Source organism: Centropristis striata, chromosome 4 (assembly GCF_030273125.1).
Source record: "Centropristis striata isolate RG_2023a ecotype Rhode Island chromosome 4, C.striata_1.0, whole genome shotgun sequence".
Taxonomy (NCBI): Eukaryota; Metazoa; Chordata; class Actinopteri; order Perciformes; family Serranidae; genus Centropristis; species Centropristis striata.
The window spans coordinates 8,447,458-8,468,721 of NC_081520.1; the positions used below are offsets into that span (position 1 = coordinate 8,447,458).

At 37.4% G+C, this 21,264-nt stretch overlaps 1 protein-coding gene across 2 annotated transcripts in view; it reads left to right on the forward strand.

Moving 5' to 3' along the window:
- The window catches only part of sez6b (seizure related 6 homolog b), a 252,343-nt gene that overhangs the window by 23,231 nt on the left and 207,848 nt on the right, over window positions 1-21,264 (forward strand). The window lies entirely within an intron of this gene.

Here is a 21,264-nt window from a genome sequence, read left to right on the forward strand (position 1 = left end):
TAGCAGAATATATAGACTTAAGAAAATATACAATCTTAACATCAAAAATATAGACTTCAACATACTATCATTGCACAAGTAAGCAGCAGAACGCAGGTGAAGTCTAAAATATGAAAATAGATGAAAAAAAAATCTATCCCCATATTTAGAACGGGTTGTTGATGGTGGAAAAATGGCATTTTCCCTCCATTTTCCAAGAGCTATAAACTATAAAAAATAATGCCAGTTGTGTGTAGTATGAGTTTAGACATGAAACACGCTTTAAATAGAGCATAAAAGGCCGTAGTTTCTGCCAAACAAAAGTTTGGAGTGCCACCACACATTCTCACGGCACCTCGAAAGGTTGCGGAGCGGTCTGCACATTCTCACGGCAAGTTCACTTTTCATACATGTGCCGTGTGCGGAAAAAACAGCGTACGCAATGTTTTGGTGCGTACGCAGCGTTGATACATGAGGCCCCTGGTCTCTGGCGTCAAAGACTCATGCTTTGTACACCTACCACATTCATATGAATTCTCCATTTTAACTCACAAGGTTCACCGACAAAATAACTTTTCTTTGGCGAGATATGTTTTGTTTGCCCACATGTCCAACATGGTAACATTATTAGCGTAAACCTTTGATCCATCTTACATTGCATAGATTAGCCAAACAGATAACTAACAAAGGAGCTTTAGGAGCACAGAATGGTTTCAATCTGTGCATTTGGTAGTGCTAAACTCAACAATTACACAACATGGGGATTTAGATGAGCCAACATTCTGCTAGCAACAAACACATGCTGTATTATGTTCACTAGAAGTAATTTCCTCTTAAATAACCCATATGTAAACCGTACTAAAAACTTCTAGTATGTATTTTCTCCTTTCCTCCAGTAGTAACCTGTTATTAGCAAAATACTTACAGTAGAATTTCTCTTACCCTTAATGCCAAAGTTAAACTTACTAAAATCCATACAGTGCAACTTATTTCGCTTTTCCCATTTGTTTCTCTTGTTCCACCTAACCTACATTTAAGTTGCAGTCAGAACCAGTATTGATATGTAGTGACTCATACAAGGATGTTACAGCAGAGTTAAGAGGACTTACACAGTAGGTGTAAGTAATGACAATGTAAGGCATGTGCTGCTTCATAAAGTGTTCCTGTTTCTTCAAGAAACAGTATGATTTATTATACATTATAAGAAATTGTACTCACCTAGCCTTTGGTACTATCTTTTCTCTCAACCAAAGAAAACTCCAGCAGATATACTTCAGGGCTACACTTCATTCTCACAAGGGCTGTAAGTGTGGTGATAGTCAGCAAAGTGGGTATGTTAACTGGCCTTGCATGGGCTTCTTTGAGACTCCTATCCACTTCCTTCACCCTATTTCTCACAGGGTGACCTTCCCACCTTTCTCAGGTGTCTAGATGGGGGCAAATCTCCAAGGAAAGGCAATTTAGAACAGCATTAACCGTAACCTGGCCTCTGACCCCACACTACAGCTTAAAGCTTCTGACAGACCAGCCATGCTACTACTTTTGGTCCGCTGGAGTAAAGAAAAGCATGCTGAAACAGCCGCAAACACACACACACATACACACATATACACACACCACCACCACCACCCGGGGGACTCCTTCACCTGCTGACCTCTTACAGAAAAGGGGATTATCACAGGCTGTGCTGTGAATGCTAGAATTCCATGTTGACCTTGCAGCAAAACTGCATTGTGCTTGAGCTATACTGATATTGACCAATGACTATTCTGCTGCTGGATCCAGTTAGACATGACAGGTCCAGTTTTTTCTTTTTCTTTTTTCTTCTTATAAATAACATGACTGAAAAATGATCTGTAAATACAGTGTTTCACTTTCTTACTGAGGTCTGGCTGGAAAATGTGTGTACCTTTGAAAATGTAATGATTTTGAATTTAAAGTGCAATTTTAAAATAGCCAGACTCGACCGTGACACCTGTGGTACACTTAGATACAGAGAACAATCATGGCCAGTCACATTTGTTGCCTTTACGTCTTCACAATGATAATCCTGTTCAGGGTTTCACTGAGAAGGAAACATATTATCGTCCAGAATGTGCAAATCTACAAAATGAATAAACAGCAACTTGAATATGTGCCTAAGAGAAGTCTGGTTTAAAGTTGAATTTACATTTCTGGGCATGTTTGAGATTTAACGGTTGGAAGAGAGGGTCCTCAGGGAGTTATTGAAGCCCACTTCGACAGAGCCCTTCAATTCCATAGCACATGAGTTTCTGCCATTATGGATTGTAAAAAAAGTATAAAATAAATTGTTATTCTTATTCCTATTCAAATTATTTGAAAGGACATCAAGGGGAAACTTCTGACCCCATTAAGGTGGAAGACCTGCCATAATGAAAAGATGAGCAAAACAATTTTAGAATTTTAGGATTGCCTTTCCTTCCAAAACCACAATGAAAAAAGTATGTGTATATTACTGTGTTACATGTAGTGAACTTTAATCTTTGTATCTGTGAGCACAGTCTGAAACAAATGAGCATAAACCTCAGCCTGCCACAAAATACCCCCCAGAGAGGGTCGAGCAGAACAATAACTGTTTTTATACACAGCCTTTATGAAGCAGCAATTAGCCTGTTTCTCATGCCTCATTGACTTCACACTGAACCCACTGAAGTCTGTCTGCAGAAACCCCCATTAGTTTCCCATTAAAATGCCATTAGAGCCAAGCCACTGATCTGTCTCACCTGGGTCACTATCGCTGATCACTTGTAGTAGGAAGAATGAGGATAGCACTGTACTCCTGTGGTATTGTTGATGTCATTATTGAGTTTTTTGTACCACCAGTTGTTAACATAGGATCATACAAATGAGCTGTATTTAAAATAAGCTTCAGTTCAAGATTGAATAGTGGCTCAAAGAAGAACATAGGAAATCAATGAGACAACCAAACCATAGTCCAGTTGTTTTATTGGCTAAAGTTAACCTTTTCCTGTCAACATGGATGTTTATTTTGAAAAGCCACTAAGCATTTAACTCGTGTTAAAGGACAAACCATCTCCAACATGTCCAAATAGGCGAAGGGGTTCCATGTGCGTATTAGATGCCAAGCAGTGGGATATAAACAATAATGACAGCACCTGGGTTTTATACTTCACTTTGTTCAATGGTAATGTTCCTTGGGTTACACCACCTGTTGTTCACAATCCCTGCAAATCCCCCTGGTTTCTTCTCACTGCTACTCCAAGGTCTGTGTCCACTCGCAATGTCTGACAGCTGGTGATGGTTGCTTTTGTGTCTGAAGTATGTCCCTGAAGCTACACCTCTGAAGACCAGACCTGATCTCTGGAATTTGTACTGTGGCTTGCAGTCTCAGTTTTAGCATAACACTCCTATTATAGGTAAATGCAGATTGATTTATCAACATTCATAACAAAGCCAACTTACCAATTTACTCCAAAATAGCAGCAATGTGTTTTGTGCTGCCTTACTTGAATAAAACTTCCAGCTGTTTGCAACATGCTCACTGCATTAAAATTATGAGGCAGAATGACCAATATTTTGGGGGAAATTGTTTAGACAATACACTAACACTTTTAAGGTAATGTTAAGTGTAACATAATATGCATTGGTTTGTTTTCTCCTTCTGATTCTGCTTTAGTTTTTTGTTTTGTTTTTGTTCATATAACACTTTCATTAACTTTTAAAAATCTCCAAAATGTCAAAAGTTTTTGAATCCAAATCACAGCATGGGTTTTCTGTGCTGTTCCAAAGGTCTTGGTGTATTGATGTAATATTCTGAGCATTATTATCCATTCACAAAATTTTAAAAAATGGAACCATTTCAGCAACAGATGATAGATTTATGACTAGAACAGCTGACACACAGTGCTGTGACATCAGCTTTCAGATGATGTCACCACTTCTACATGGCATTTATTTTTGACCTGCTATCTCCCCCTAAACATCCACTGAAAACAACCCCCAATCAGGGCCGGTTATTCCTACAGGCCACCAAGGCGGCTGCCTAGGGCGCCAAATTGGCAGGGGGCGCCACAAGGGGGCACCCTTAAGCATACATCTTTGTTTTAACAACATTGATTAACGAAACATTTTTTAAAAAGCATGGGCAATAAAACCCTCATTGAATTAAATGAACATGCCCCAACCCATATTTCGAATGAAAATGTAATATTATATTATATAAAATATGATACGTGCATGGGTGTCGTCACTCGTCATGACGATGCAGTTGCAAGTCACAAAACACTAGAACTAGATCACGCTAACGGTCGTAGAAGGTCAACTAGCAAAATGAAAAGGACCAAACTGTTTTGGTTCATCTCAGACATTAGTTCTAAAGTTTAATTAAAATTGTGTTTTCTTTCACTGTTCATGGTTGACGTTTCATTAGAAGCTAGCTATCACTGCATAACGTTACTCCGCTAGCATTAGGGTTAGGGTTTCAACATTCAGTTGTTGTTGGTAAAGTTCCAAAGTTTCTAAAAATAAAAATGTTCTGAGACCATTACCTTGATTGTAGTTCATGTACCAAATATTAGTGTACAGCATAATACATATAACATAGTGTACCTATATCAGAATGAATACATGGAATGGATGTGGTTCGGGGGGGGGGGGGGCAAAATCTCAATATCGCCTAGGGCAGCCAATGGGCTAGAACCGGCCCTGCCCCCAATGTTCAATAAAAGCGGGCAGAATGATAAGGGGTTATGAAATGTATAACATTTAGTTAGTAATGCATTTAATATGTGTTAGGGTAAGTATGCTAGCGCTTTAGCAGCACTCTAATATATCGAGAAACGGTATGTATAGAAAGTGTTTCTTTAAACACAGATAATCCTAATGCTCATAAGGGATTCTGAGTGTTTGAACAGTATTTTGCAGCCTGATAGCAGGGTTGGCAGTGTGTGACTGCTGTATGTACTGTGTTTTAAGAATTGTTTCCACTGGTAATACTGGGAAACAGTGAAGTAGTACAGAGGTTTCTCTATTTGCAAATCAAACTCTTCCAGAATGAGAATGTGTTGATTTTTAAATAAATCAATTTTGAAATACTTTTTTTAATCTTTCGCTTTTCTTTTTGCTAGTACACCAGCCCTTTTGATCTAGGTTGAGTTCAGTTGACTGTAAATGGAGGACAGAGCCAGTGAGGTGGAGGATCATGCCTTTTGCCTTTTTCACACTCGGATTGAGCTGTATTGTCTTATCCTTTCAGATGCTACTGTATGTGTTTTATACTGTAGCAGTTTTTAGGTCAACTCATCTATTTTACATGAACTAAAGCAATCGTAAAATGATTTCTGATGTTTGAAGAATCAAAAAGGGCAAAAGAGTAAAAAGACAAGAAGAAGACAAAAAATTTGAATAGATCCACAATTTTAGTATTGTGAAAATGTCATGGAGCACTGCAGCTGAATAAATCGCAGTGAGTATGAATCTTATTTAATGCAGAGTCCTTTCTATCGTTAGCCAACACCAGTGTTTGTTTATGCTGGAGCGCAGCATGTTAATCAGCACCGTCTTGATTATGATTGGTGGGGCTGCGGGTAATGCCGCCACAATCACCATTAGCCATTTGCTTTATCATTACTGAGAGGCTCCAAATGGCTTTACTGCTTGATGTTTTAGGAAAACATCATCAGCCCTGATGGAAGACTAGGGTTACCTGGCTTCAAGCAAAAAGCTGCATCGAGTTCTACAACATAATAGCTCCAAAAACAGTAATTCTATTGACATCTTGAATATATTTTACAGTCAGCACCTTCCAGACTTTTATTTCCCTTTAGATTTGAGTTGGAGTCCGTAATGGCTGGAAGCAAAAGATATAAATTAAACAGACTCTTCCTAGAGATGTCTGCTTTGCTCATATTAATAGCAGGGAGACCTCTCTTTGCTCCAGGCAGTTATACTCATGTCTGCTTTGCATTCATTTAGGAGCTTCTTTTCTTAGCTCACATATACTGTCTGTATTGATCGGGAGAGTCAAAGATATTAGTGCTGATGGATTGCAGTCTTAGTGCTCCACCTGTCACTGGAAACGAGCTACGTGTCAGTTAGAGAGAGGTTGCCGTATCAGCTATTCGTGCTGCTCGGGTCTCCTCTGGCTAATTCTAGGTGACCTTGACTCCGAGGCCATTTGAGTTTTAACTAAATCTGTAAAGAAAGCAAGCTAATATTTTTACATCGAGAACACTGAGTTTATAGGAAGGCTGTACAAACAGGAATAGTGTTGACGTGGATGTTGCCCTTAAAAAATGTTAATTCTTGGTAATAAATTAAAATTATATGAGGTTCCTAACTGTTGGGAATTAAGGTCAAAACCATTTACTCTGGTTGTATTTATGTACGTTGTTCCAGAAACAAATTCTTGGACATTTAGAATAAGTCCCTGGAAAAAACACTAGGGCCGGGACTCGATTAAAAAAATTAATCTAATTAATTAGAGGCTTTGTAATTAATTAATCGAAATTAATCGCATATAAATATTTGACGTATTTTAAGTATTTTTTTTCATATGGATTTTTAGTATACCGTTGAATACCACATTAGCGTCCACGCTAGCTGCTACATGTTTTGCATTGAGGTGATACTTGAGGCTCGATGTGCTGCGGTGATATGTGAATTCCTTGTTGCATAGCAACACAACCATGCTCTTATCGACGCTTCCATGCGTTGGTTTTTTGTAACTAAATGTCCCATCATCCACGGGGCCAACCAAAGCGTCCCATCAGCTTCTTCCTTCATGTTCACTGTGGTTTGTTGTTGTCTGAACTCATGAACGCTAGTTGGTGCTCCAGTATAATTGGTCCGCCTGAAACTCATCCAGTGAGAAATGTTCCGCGGTACAAAAGTAAGTGTGATTAAAATTACATTACATTAACATTTTCTGTACGTTACCGCTTGATTGAAGTTGTATAGTTCCAACACTATATCTGGCCCCTGAGTCCTGATTGTATTAGTTTACAATTTAGGAAATCAAAGAATTACATTTAACATTTCCATTTTCTCACTTTCTTTCATTGCCAGATTTATTTACCTCCCCATCTCTTTCTGCCTGTCACATGACTACACTCACTGAATTACAAGTACTGACAGAAACTATGCCAACTGGATGCCAAGGAGTCTGTCTTCATTTTGGCAGAACCTAGAGGACACTGATTTTAATATTACATTTATTCATTTGGCAGATGCTTTTGTCCAAGGTGACATACACAGTTTTTCTACTAGATCAAGCCCTTCTGTTTATATGGTGAAATGGAGCCCAACCAAACTGTCCACCGATTGATTGTATCAGTAGACAACGCTGAGGGTGTGTAATTTGTTTTGGTATGTTATGGTATGTGTCAGGTTTTTTATTTATTTTTTTGTCTCGTTTCTTTATTTATTCATCCATATTTTTATTTATTTATTTATTATTATTATTATTATTATTATTATTATCGTGTGTTCTTGAAGAGTACCTATTGTGACATTTGATACACTTAAGTGGAGATTAAATTCTGATGCACTCAAGGGGACATTCAACTCTGTCATTATATTGTGTATACTCTGTTTTGACAGTTTGTGTCTAGTTTTTAGTTATTTACCTTTTATTATCATCTTTATTATAATTTGTGTATGTATGTTATTTGTTACTCTGAAAATTGACAATGAAAATATTTTGGAAAGACAATGCTGAGGGTTGCCGAACACTTGAGTTAGGGAGGTGGAGTTGTACTCCATTGAATCAATAAATCATTTATTTATAAGGGGGGTGTTACACAGACAATGCGCTCCAAACCGATATGAAACCAGTGCAAAGGGAACGGATCTAGTGGATCAGTGGAAATCTGTTTCTACAGTGATGTCAGGATCTCTGATGTCTGATGTTTATCATAAATCTTTTTGGCTGCCAGTTTTCATTCCAACCAAGCAGGAGCACACCTCACTAAACTCATTCAATCAACCCAACTGTCTTCCCTCAGTTGATTTGTTGAATCAGGTATACTCTTGCTTGATTGGAAATAAACCTTGTACCCACATGGTCCTCTCGTGGCTCAGTGTGACACCCGTCATTGTGTCTGTCAATTGAGTGAGTGAGAGAAAGACAGTTTGCTGTGATGACTTCAGCGCAAACTTATTATTTTTTAATAAACATTTAAATTTTTTAAGTTTTAAATTGTTATAAGATTTTAAATGTTGTCTGGTGTCTTTCAGACATTCTGGCCCTCATTTATCAAACAAGGGTACGCCAGGAAGTGAGTGTAAAGTGTCCATACGATCATTTCTACGCAAGGCTCGGCATTTTGGACGTGAGCGGAGGGTACGATCAGATCTCAGTCTGCTCTCAGCTCTATTTATTTCATAAATCCCCGTTGCTGCATATTTCTGTAAAATGTCTATTTAGCTCCTGTTATTTGTGATGGTGAACTTTGCTAATAAAGGTGACTTTAAAAAAAGAAAAGGAAAAAATAATCCTCTTATTGACCGTATTATGTCCCTCAGTGTCGTAATCTTCAGGGCGTGATTTAACCCTTAATAGGGCACTCATTGAAATACTTGCAAGTTCCAAATTTCAACACTAGAGAATATTAGAGGATATTACATACTGCCAGAATGTGTAAATAAACATACGGACCCGGGGAGGGGGGTCATATTTTGAGAAAAAAATTACGAGATTAAAGTGGCAAATCTACGAGGAAAAAAAAGGGGCAGATTTCTGAGATTTAAAGTGGTGAATCTGCGAGAAAAAAATTGTTGTTTTTTTCACTTTTTTTCTCGTAAATCTGCGACTTTTTTCACGCAGATTTGCCACTTTAAATCTCTTAAATCTGCGATTTTTTTTTTTATAGATTTGCCACTTTAATCTAGTAAATTTGCAACTTTTTTCTCAAAATATTACAAATTCATGTGGTTCTGCGACCTCACAGAGAGACATGGGGACCCCATTTTGATATCCACCGAAGTTACCAAATATAGTTCTTCGCCCGATAAAGGGTTAAATGACGCTTGTTTTCAGCTGCCACATTTATCAACGTCTAATCATTCTTACGCTGTGATTGGAGAGATACGAATATTTGATGAGTCACGCGTGAACCCTGTTGTAAGAGGAAATATACACTCAGATCTGCGTCGGTTTCTATGCTCATTTGATAAATGAGTGTGCGTGCATTTTTGTGCAGGTTTATCAGCCTCATTCCTATTGACGCAGTGTTTTGTTAATCCAAATAGGTGGCACCTTACGCTGAGCCATCACTCAGCTAGCTCTCTGGAAGCTTTCCATTAGGAAGGTGAAATCCCCATTTGGCCCTCAGCTGACATATTAGTTCAATCTACTCTCCCAAGGTCACACCATTTCAATTGGCCCCCAGAGAGGCTACACACACTGACTGAGACGCTCAAGCTGGGATGAAGGAGAGCGTAATATCTGGTGTTTATCCATCACACCAAGGTTGATGAGTGCTATACGGACTAAACCTGCCATTTTTGTCTCTGTCTCTCCCGGTGCAGCCTCCTGATCTGTCTCACAGACCCAACAAGTGGTGACAGCAGGGCCACAGTGTAGAGAATGTTTAACATATCTCAGACTGGATCCCTGTCAACTTCCACCTATGAACCTGTCTGAACACGTTCTCAGAAAGTTTTTCTCCATGTTTTTTTTTTTTTTTTAACTAATTTAAACAAAACACAACATAAATCACCAATGGACAAACACAATAAAATAAAAAAAAGAAAGAAAGAAAAAGAAAAAGAATAACAACAATAAAATCACAAAACCAACCTTAATAAATAAATAAATAAATAGCACAACAATAATAAATAAGAACTTTAACACATTAAATGACATTAAAACTAAACTAGACACAAACAAACATCAAACATAATTACCACATAAAACATACAGTTTTGGAATGAATTGCCGCTGCACACCAGACAGGCCTCCTTACTGTCTCATTTTAAGTGTCTTCTTAAAACCCACCTCTTCTCGTTGGCTTTTAACACCACGTAGAGCGTTGATTTTATGTTGATTTTATAATTTTTTTTTTATTTGTATACATGCATATTTTATTTTGTGCAGGCAGTACATTTTACATTTTATTTTTTTTATCCCATTTTTTATTTATTTTATGTTATTGCATTTTACTGTTCTATTGTTTACTACATCTCCTTGTATTGTGTTATCTATTTATTGTTTGTGCAGCACTTTGGAAACCTTGTGTTTGGTAAAATTGTGCTATATAAATAGAGTGCGTGTAGGGGGGGGGGGCACGGTGGGGCAGTTGGTAGCGCTCTCGCCTCACAGCTTCTGGGTTCGATTCCCGCCAGGACGCTGTGGGCGTTGGAGGCGTGTCCCCAGCTCCATGTCTCCGGTGTCCGCAGAGCTGGTCGGTGTCGGCAAAAGGGCCTTTCTGTGTGGAGTTTTCATGTTCTCCCCGTGTCCCCCGAGGATCCCCTTACAGGGACCTCTCACAAAAACATGCATGCTGGTCGCTATAGAGCCTCCCTCTGGTCGGTCGGGGCGCCTGATGGGGGGGGGGGGGGGGGGGGGGGGGGGGGACCGGTGGAAATAACGTGATCCTCCCACGCGCTACGTCCCACCGGGGAATCTCCCTCTGTCAGGTGTCAAGAAGCGGCCTGCTAACTCCACATGTATCAGAGGAAGCATGTGACCAGTTCAGGGCCCTCCCCAGGCCGACAGGGACGAGGTAGCGCCCCCAGGACCATGTCGTAGGACAAATTGGGTGATAAAAATAAAATGGGTTACAAAATCGTGGGATAAAAATAAAAAAAATAAAAATAAATAAATAGAGTGGATTGGATTGGATACAGTATATCAGTAAACTTAATAACCCAAGAGCAAATAATAAAAGGTTAAGTAAAGATGCCAGCCTTCCACTTCAATAAACCTTTCCCACCTTTCCAAATACCATCCAACATCACCATTCCTGTTAGCAATATAACCTTCCAAAACAAAATAATGTTTAATAAGCATCCTAAATTGATTAATGTTCAAAGAATCTGCATTGACAGCTTTAAAAATACATCTTTTCCCCAACAAGATAATTAAATTAATAATATAACTGCTTGTCTCTGTAACATCACCTAGTATAACAGAAAAGAATCACATTCAAAACTCAACTTCATTGCAGTACACATTCTGTGAACCTCCCTCCAAAAGACAGAGACAACATGACAATACCAAAAAAGATGAATTGTTGATTCAGGTTCAGTTGAACAAAAACGACACCCATCCGACTCAACAATGCCCCAAATTTTAGATAGATATTTTAGATATTTTATTAGATATTTATTATTAGTAAATATTATTATTATTATTTATTAGATATTTTAGATAGATAAAAAATTATAATCTTTTTTTTCTCCATGTTACTGCCAGACACAATTTGAATTTTTGCTGGATTAAAATCTATTATATTTCATCATATTGGTTTATGTGACTTAACATTGACTTTACTTGATGACTTCAAACAGCCCTGTCTTCTGCGACTCATTTGCAACAGAATATATGTTTGTATGAAAGGTAATTTCACCGGAAATACTCTTTCTCATCAAGATAATGAGGAAACATCGTCAATATTTTTATCTTACAAATTGTGGACACTGATAGGATCAGTAAAATCTTCACTGATGATGTATTTCAGTTCATTTCCTTCAATATCCAGTATTGCAATAAAACATCTATGGCATCTTAGTCTCATAGCAACCAAAGATTGATTTAACATTTACTAGTGCAGTGCCTGCAGGAAGTATGTATTGGTATAGTGGGAGAATAAGTAGATTTTTCAATTATGGCCAAATGAGGTTGTGTGTGAAAGTGGGATGTACAATGAGGTGTAATACTCTTGCATAGTTTTAATATACAAAATGTATATTGGGTAATACATGGATGTACATTGAGATATAAAGAGACACAGAAATAGTTATTTTAAGAAAAAGAAACTTAATCATTCAACATGGTTAGACATATATACAGACATAGATATAGGAGGGAATAAGGGTAACAGTTTACAATAACCATCATTTATAAATGGTAAACAGATTATCAATGTTTTATCATCATTTATAAACCGTATATAGGCCATTTAGAATGGTAAGTACATAATTTATTAATGTTTAACTAACTAAATCATTTAGAAATGACAAATCGATGGTATATTAATCTAAGTTTATAGTTACTTTACCAATAAGAAACAATTGAATTATAATTAATAGTTTATTAATTGCTTTAGTTGCACTCATTTTAACACCATATTAAGTATGTTAATGATTTAAAAATGATTCATATACCTTTAAGAAATTGGTTTAAAACATTTAAAGATGAAATATGTATAGCACTTTGTAAATGTTTTTTATATATATACATATATATATGTTAATATATCTATAAACATCACTTAGTTGGTTATGGTAAAGTTTTACCAGAATAAGTTTACATGCAGCACAAACAGATGGATGTGAATAATGTGAGTAAGGGTTATTAGTGTGCTGTGGAATGTGCATATTGATTGATAACTATTGTGTTTAATATATTGTGACTTGAAGCTAAATCTTCTGGTTTAGCATGCTAATTGCGAATAACAGAATTTGCACATTACATGCAGACCACTACAACGTCTGCAACTCCATATAACACTTACTTTTCAAAAGGTACCACACCATCCAGCACATACACATTGAATATTGATATTTGCTGGAAACTATTTGAATATTATTGGAAATTCGCACTTTAAAACTCTGAAAGATAGGTAGGCTAAATAGACTTCCAGATGAGATGAGTCAGTGTAAATCCAGAGTGAATTGTGTTACTGACCAGGTGTAGGCCTATCACACAATGGGGCGGAGCTCCACTAAAAGGCGTCCAATCAGAAACAGTGCAATGCTGCAACACGTCCTACTTAAATAATGATATTTTGAAAAATTAATTCCAAAATCGAGGATGCACACCTTTCCTATCTGACCGGTGTGTTCTGTCCTTGTTGTCCCTTATTTTAGTGCATCATAACTTTAGTGAGAATGGCAGCAGGACAATCTTGTGCTCTATATTTTACTTTGAAAGACTTTAGAGTGTTAAGGTGCAGCACCAGGGTGCAAGACATGTTTTAAACCAGGTCAGATTGTTTTTGACACTTCAAAAAAAGCATCCCAGATCATTGCGGGTATAAAGGTACCTCCTGGTATGACATAAAAGCAGCAAACTTAACCTCTGATCTTGGATGCAGGCAGCTTGTAGCAGCACTGACAGTGGAGCAGATATATAGATCATAGATAAATATAACAACACATGCAGCGTATCTTCTTATCTGTTGAGTTTAATTTACTGCCTTGTTGCTTAGTGGATGGCTGGTGTGTGTGTGTGTGTGTGTGTGTGTTTGTGTGTGTGTGTGAGAGAGAGAGAGAGAAAACAACTTCCAGTGGTCATGTAGTGAAAATCAAGTAGAATTCTGTTAGTTGAAAACATACAGCTGAATCTTTTCTTTTTACATAACTTCCCTGGCTCACGGTTTGTGAATCACATTTTTTTTTTACATAACTTACGTTTTTTTTAACATAACTTACTTTTTTAAGGGAACTTCCATGACTCACGTCTCTCCTGTAACTACTGCATTTACGTACATTTATTTTCTTAAACTGTTTATTACAGTACTTTTATTTACATTTATTTGTTTAAACTGTCTTTTATAACGCCTAACCAGGAGGTTTTTTGCCCTGAACCTAGCTCAGTGGTTTTGTAGCCTAAATTCAACGAAACTCCTTTTTTACAACCGGGAACCCTGTATGTATAACAACGTGTGTGCTGTTCTTTAGAGCACTCTGTGATACCGTGAGCTGTGAAACACTCATTTTGACAAACGTTTGTGTCGTTATGGGTGGTACTGATAAACGGTCTATTCTTTCGCTTTGGTTGGAGATCTTGTTGAATATCACAAGTCCAAATTTAACTCAAGGGGCTTTACAATCTCAGCAGTGTTTGACACCCTCTGTCCTTTGTGTTTCTTCCTGAGGTTTTACCTTTTCCAAATCAAACGTCAAAGAAGGGATTCCTCTCCCTGGCTGGACAGATGTGCAGTAGATGTTGTTTGTACAGAATAGACCAACATCATAAAATTACAGTATGGACAATCAGGATGACAAGTTATACACAAGAAATGATGGAAAAATAGGTACAGTTCATAGCTTAATTGTGAATGATAAACAAAGCAAGAATAAATCAGCCTTTGCTAAAGTGCTTTATCGTATGATTGTTCAAAATCTCCAAACTAACACAAATAACATCATCTGCATAAATACCAGGCCCACAGCGAAACTATGGTAATCTGTAACGTTTACTAACTCTAATTACCACAAACTAATTACCACACAGGGGCTACACGCTGGTGTACTGGTTAGCATTCTAGCATCTCCAGTTCGACTCCGGCCTGCGGCTCTTTTGTGAGTTTGCATGTTCTCCCCGTGTCAGTGTGGGTCCTCTCGGGGTTCTCCGGTTTCCTCCCACTGTCCAAAAACATGCACTTGGATTTATTTGGTAACTCTAAATTTCCCGTAGGAGTGAATGAGAGTGAGGTTGTCTGTCTCTATGTGTCAGTCCTGTGATAGTCTGGAGACCTGTCCACAGTAAACCCCGCCTCTCACCAATGTCAGCTGGGATCAGCTCCAGCCCCCTGAGACCCGAGTGCGGATAAGCGGTTTAGGATAATGAATGAATGAATGAATGAATAATTACCAAACATGTGGCCTTCAGACCCCTTTAGATATGGGCCCAGGCGGCAATCTCCGGGTCTGAGCAGGGAGGCAAACCAGGAAGTGCCTTAAGCCGTATTCTCCTTGGCGTTCAGTCCCAGCTAGGCAAGAATCCTTGGCTTTCTTTTTTACTTTTTTACCCTTTTATTTGTCTTTTTTTTTTTTTATCTCTAACTCTGTTTTGGATTGAGCTTTTATTACTATTTTATTCTATTTTATTTTATTGTTTTACTGTTTTTAGTATTTTATTGTTTTCATTGTTTTTATTTATACCTATTTGTGTATGATGTATTCTATTTTAATAACTGTACAGCACTTTGGTCAACTGAGGTTGTTTTTTAAATGTGCTCTATAAATAAACTTTGACTTGACTTGACTTGACTTGACTTAAGCTGCATTCTGTCAAAAATTCCAGCAGGGGGCGCTAAGTTTGGCTGCAAAAATATTTCTGTCCATTCATTTCAATGCAAAATGAGAACTTGATTTATTACCTCAGAATTTATTTTAGGACAACACTATGGTCTCAATCACTAGTAAAAAAAATCTTCTTCAAGACAATTTGATGTTAATAGTTCTAATAATGGCCCCATTTAGAAGAAAATAGAAGATAAAGAATCGTATGATTTGGGGCGTGGCTACCTTTGATTGACAGGTCACTAACAAGGCGAGCCATCATCAGGAGAGAAGCAGAGCAATGTGTATCCACGGCAACATGTCAATGAAGTTATATATAACGTTATATAGATATAAAAAGGACGTTTACCGGTTTGGTCTCATAACTTTGACCCTTTCACACTGTATTTTCACTTAATGACAGTTTATCTGAACGTTTTGTTCAGTAAAAATGTCTTGTTCAGCGTTTCGTTGGACTAACTAACTAACTAACACTCCAAGGAGTCGCTGGTCAGTTTTCTGAGGTGAGTAACATACATTTTGTTTTTGTTGGAAATGAACAAACAATGGGATTCTACTGAATTCTTGCAGATGAAGAGCCATGGTCGTCCTCACCCTACAGAAAAAAAATGCAAGGATCACAATTTGTCATGGTTAGATTAGTGTCAGTGAATATTTTGTTAAACTGCTTAGCATTCACTGTTACGTCTTCATCACTCTGCTGTTTCTATGAAAGGCTAGATGCAGAAAGCACCTCCTGATTTAATTGCGCAAGAATTGGAGTCAAGAGGAGCTCATCTCTCCCTGAAGATTTCAGGTTCAATATTGCTTGAGGGAATACTGGTCAGCCCAAATCCCTGCAGGTCCCCTGGGGCACTCCCAGGGAATAGGTTGGGCTGGATTAATGAGCTTTAAAGCAGATCTTCGACTTGTGGCAGTGTTTGACTTTTTGAGCGGAGTGTGACCAGCTGACTCTCCCCTGAGACCTCCAGTCGGCTCAGTGCACTCTTTAATTAAAGGGAATCATTGCACAGTGGACGGATCCAGAGGGCTTTACTTAATACCTTAAACACAGCTCAATAACACTGGCTGGATTTCAAACGGAGCTCCTGATATAGCTTCATGGAGAGTCTCCAGGTGGAACAATCATGGATGGAAATAGCAATAGTCTTAAGATGCACACTTTCCTCCAGATTTAAATACATCATTTAGTTGTGTAATGTTAAATTATGGTGTGTCATAACTACACAACAACTTTACTGGATACTTTTCATCTTACACTTTTCACCATCTCACAAACAGGACTAGGTCAGATCTACTAACCATCAATACACTGTGGTGCAATTTATTCCTCACTTTTCTCTGCTCAATTCATATCATAGTCATACATTTTTAAAACAAATTTTCTTTTGTAAAACTGTAACATGTTGTTTTTAAACATGTGGAAGTATATTGATCACTTGTCCTGACTTATTCTAATTGGAGCACAAAAGGAATAGAACAGCTCTGCTGACTGTTGACTGGATATCATACTGAATAATATGCTGAGCTTAGTGCATTTCATTTTGCACTACTTGCATTTGCAAACAGTTTGACATTACAAGTGCTCTCACTTTTGGTTTCATATCAAACAAACAAACAAACAAACAAAATGGTCACTAATGTGGCTTGTTTACAAAGTGTGTGATTGTCTGTGGTTCTTGCACCTTGTCAGCCCTTTATTAGCAATGCTGCAGAATTCTAATACTAGTACAATGCCATCATAACTTAAGTTTGCACAGCACAACTTATCAAACTAAAGCCATCAAGGTATATTGACATTTTCTTTATTTACCAGCTGTTCCTACTATTGTATGCACTGATTATGAGTGTGATTTCATTCTCACTTATTTCCGGAGAGAGGGTTTGGAGCAAGGTACTTTCCCTCCTCGATCTCCTTTTTCTTTCCGGCTCAGTTTGATCTATACCTCCACTGAACAAGATTCAGAATCAGAGCCATCGTCAATTTTGTTAATGAAAACTAACGAAATAACGAAAACTAGAATTTAAAAACATTTCCGTTAACTAAAATAAAATTAAAAACGACTAAAGCAACTATAACTAACTGAAACTGTATTGTGTGGTTACAAAACTAACTAAAACTAATCATATTATAAGCTATAAAATTATAGTGAAAATGTCCTTTGTTCATCATCCAGTGTTTCTATTTCTCCACCACTGAGTGTGTGTATTCCTGCTTTGTGTGCTTCTGGGAGAAGCGCGAGTGAAATTACCGTAATGACACCATCGCCGGCGCAACACTGCAAACTTTGGATGTTGTGCTGTACATTTTTTTTGCGGCGGTGCTGAAAATCCAGCAGTGGCAGCGCTCCGCCACAGAATACATGTAGGGAAACACTACATAATCTTTTGTGGTTGCTATGAAATGTATTTATTTAGCACCAACTGAATAGCTGCTGGTTAGAGAACATGCAGAAACACATGGTAAAAATGTTTATGTTGCTTGTTTGTTATAACTATTTTTTCTTTTCAATACAACAAAGCTTTGTGCAAAAAGTCATTTTTACTTAAAATATTGAGTCAAATAGCAATGTTAATTTGACTTAACTCCATTGTCTTTGTTGTCTTGACATAAAATTATTTTGCAGCATGGACACTCAAATATTTAAATTGAAACAACAAGTTTTCAAAACACCCGGTACTGTACGAGTTAATAACCTCATTGGGGCTAAGATGGATAAACCAAAAGAAATAAAGGCAACATTTATGACCTCTTTTAATCTCGCATCCAACACATAGCCCATTACAAAAAAACTAAAACTAACACTAAAACTAATAAAAACATATTTAAACAAATTGAATTTGAAAACAAAAATTCACAACAAAACTAAAACTAATGAAAAAATCCCAAACTATTATAACCTTGGTTCGAAGGAAGGCTTGTCTGGTGGGAGATGCCAGGAGAAAAAAACAATTATGACAATATCATTGTTTCATTTCAAATATAAAAAAAAAAATAGGTTTACATGATTGATTGTGTAATTGAAACACCAGATTATAATGAAACTCATTTTGAAACTCATTTTCTCCTTGAAATTTTCAATTTCAAGGAGTATTTTCAAGATTAGCATATCTCTAATCCAGAAAACTTTTAAACTTCTTCTTTCCAAACTTCTAAGAGTTTGTACAAAACAAAAGCTCCAGAAAAAAATATATGTGGTAGTTACAGAAATGCCCGGTAACACTTTACAATAACCATCATTTATAAACCACATATAAGCCATTTAGAATGGTAAATACATAATTTATTAATGTTTAACTAACAACATCATTTATAAATGACAAATAGATGGTTTATTAATGGAAGTTTATAGTTACTTTAGCTACCATTAACAAACAAATTATAATTATTTATCAATAGTTGCACTCATTTTAACATTTTTAACACCATATTAAGTATGTTAATGATTTTTATAATGATTCATATACCTTTAAGAAATTTGTTTAAAACATTCAAAGATTAAATATGTATATAGCACTTTGTAAATGGTTAATAATTGGTCTATAAACCATCTATAAACATCACTTAGTTGGTTATTGTAAAGGCTTACCAAATGCACATGTGCAAAGTTTTTGTAATGAGGTTGACAAGATGTAGAGGTGCTACATCAGTTGACAATGTTTATGTGCTTTAAGAATCATTCTTGATCTTTGTTAAGCTTCTGTGGGTTGTTTTAGAGGACAATGACAAAGGACCTATTTCATTATTAAGGCTGGAGGCCTTGGAGTTCTTATTCCACAAAGGCTTTCAAAACCCTTATTGGACTGATTGTGCTCCTGGGTTTGTTTCAGAACGGCCTCACCTCTGTAACATTTCAATCAGGGGACACTATGATTGCTACTGCGAAAGCCATTAATTCATCCCCCCTGGCATGAGCTGGAGATCCAGCGGTTGCCTCAAAGCTTTGGCCAGTGACTTGTGACAGGCTGAGGAAGGGGGTTTAGTCTGTTGAAAACTCAGCAGGGTTAAGTAGCTGCAGCAGGGTAAGAGTGTTACAACACAGCAGCCCCTGCAGAAGAAGCTAGCTCCACTAATCCCAGTGCAACAAGGAAATGCCAGCATACATACAGAGCTTTGATCTGAGCAGCCTGCACCAAAGACATTCAAGATAAACTACTATTCTGACATTTCCTAAATCCCCGCAACATTACCTTTTAGCAAGCATAATCCATATGAGCTCACGAAGAGCCGGGTCCAATATGGCATCTGGAGAGATATCACACATCTGCTTCCATTTAATCATATTGTAATCTCAAACAAAACCATACTTTTACCAGTTTACATTTGTGTAGTTTTTTTTGATGGTGCTTAAAGTGAATTAATTGTTTTTTTAACTCAGATGTGGGTGATGCCTCCAAGGCTGGAGCTGAACTCTGTAACCCTGTTTATGTGGTGGAACAGACCTACAATTATTGTCGGTTTTTCTTAAAAAAAAACAAAAAAAAACTTTAACCACAATTTACCCTTACCTAACTATTTATTTGCCATAAACAAAATATTTTTTAAATGCAATGAAGAAAATGCAAATTAACATTGACTGGTGTCTGGTGTCAGTCGGTTGGACTGACGGTCAGTCGTTCACAAACTAATATTGATTGTGGTGTTAATCATCCGGAAAAGTAAATGATGGCTGTTAGAGCAGCAATAGGTTTATTAGTGTCGCTCCTCTATGGCAGCGCTTCCCAAACTATTTTAGCCGCGCACCCCCTTCTATGTCCCAACCGGGTTGACGCACCCCCAATCCCCCACACCTTCAAAAAAAACAAAATGCAATAAGCTTTTTTATAGCCATATTAAAGGCGGCATGTTTAATCATGCTCAAAAGACCAAAACATGCATATAATTGAATAATCACGATCACAACAATGCGGTCTCACATTTGAATTAATCTGAAACACTGTAACACAGTTTCAATATAATGCAACAAAGTTATGCGCTAGCTTCCACTTTTAAGAGCAAAGAGGATGATGACAGGCTCAGGATCAGAGGCAGAAAGCAGATAAGTCGTGGAAAATGTTATAATATTTTGAGCCCGTCATCATAACACGGGTCAAAAAATGGAAGAAGCTCACTTCTTCTACTCTTCATTTTAAGATGAAGTGCATTTTGAATAGCCTGCATTTTTTTATTAATTAATATTACAGTTTTTGATTTTAAATTTGACAAAGGAAATGTTTATTTACACTTCTTTATTGTGTGGGGGAAAAAAAATGTAATTGCGTAACTATCAGACCGCCATTACATTTTTCATCTCGCGGACCCCCTAGCGGCAGCTGGCGCACCCCTGGGGGTCCACGCACCACACTTTGGGAATCCCTGCTCTATGGTATTAATTGTTGGATAAACTATTGATGAAGTTTGATGTTCTTTATCATGCTAAATCTTTGATCATTATAAGCTCTATGGACTTATTTGAAAAATCTTACCATATATTTATCAGTTACTACTCATTTTAAATGCAATGCAGTATTTATTCAACAGCAGGGTGGAAACTCTAAATATGCCTGCTATTCGGCGGTGAAATTTTAGGGGATGAATTTGACAAATATCTGAAAGCAACAATCTGAATAACTTGTCAAGAAGGATTAATAAGGTGGCTGGGTGACTGGCTTACAAATTATAGGTAAACAGTTACTAAAATGTGCTTCTGAAAACAATGGAGAGAGAAATAGGCAATGCAGGAACATAATCTTCATTCATATTTGATCAGCGCTGCCTAGTCTGACAGTCAGTTGTTTTATCAAACCCACTGAATGTCCCGGTGAGGCCAAGGCCGTCGGGATATCAGTCTGAATAGGAACATGATCACACTCATCTGATTTACAGGCTAACGTGCAAATTTCAACACCACAAATATCATCGAGGAGGTTGTCTGTAATTGTGTGTCATTATCCAGATGTCTAATTGTGACCACAAGACTACAAAGACCCACAAAAGCCAGAGCAGTGATGAATCTCTCTGGACTCATTGCTCTGAAACAGCTGACAAAGTTCAACAAATAGAAATAAAATCATGTTATTGTCTGCATGGTGCAGAGCAGCACAACATACAACGCCACAGAACAAAAGCAG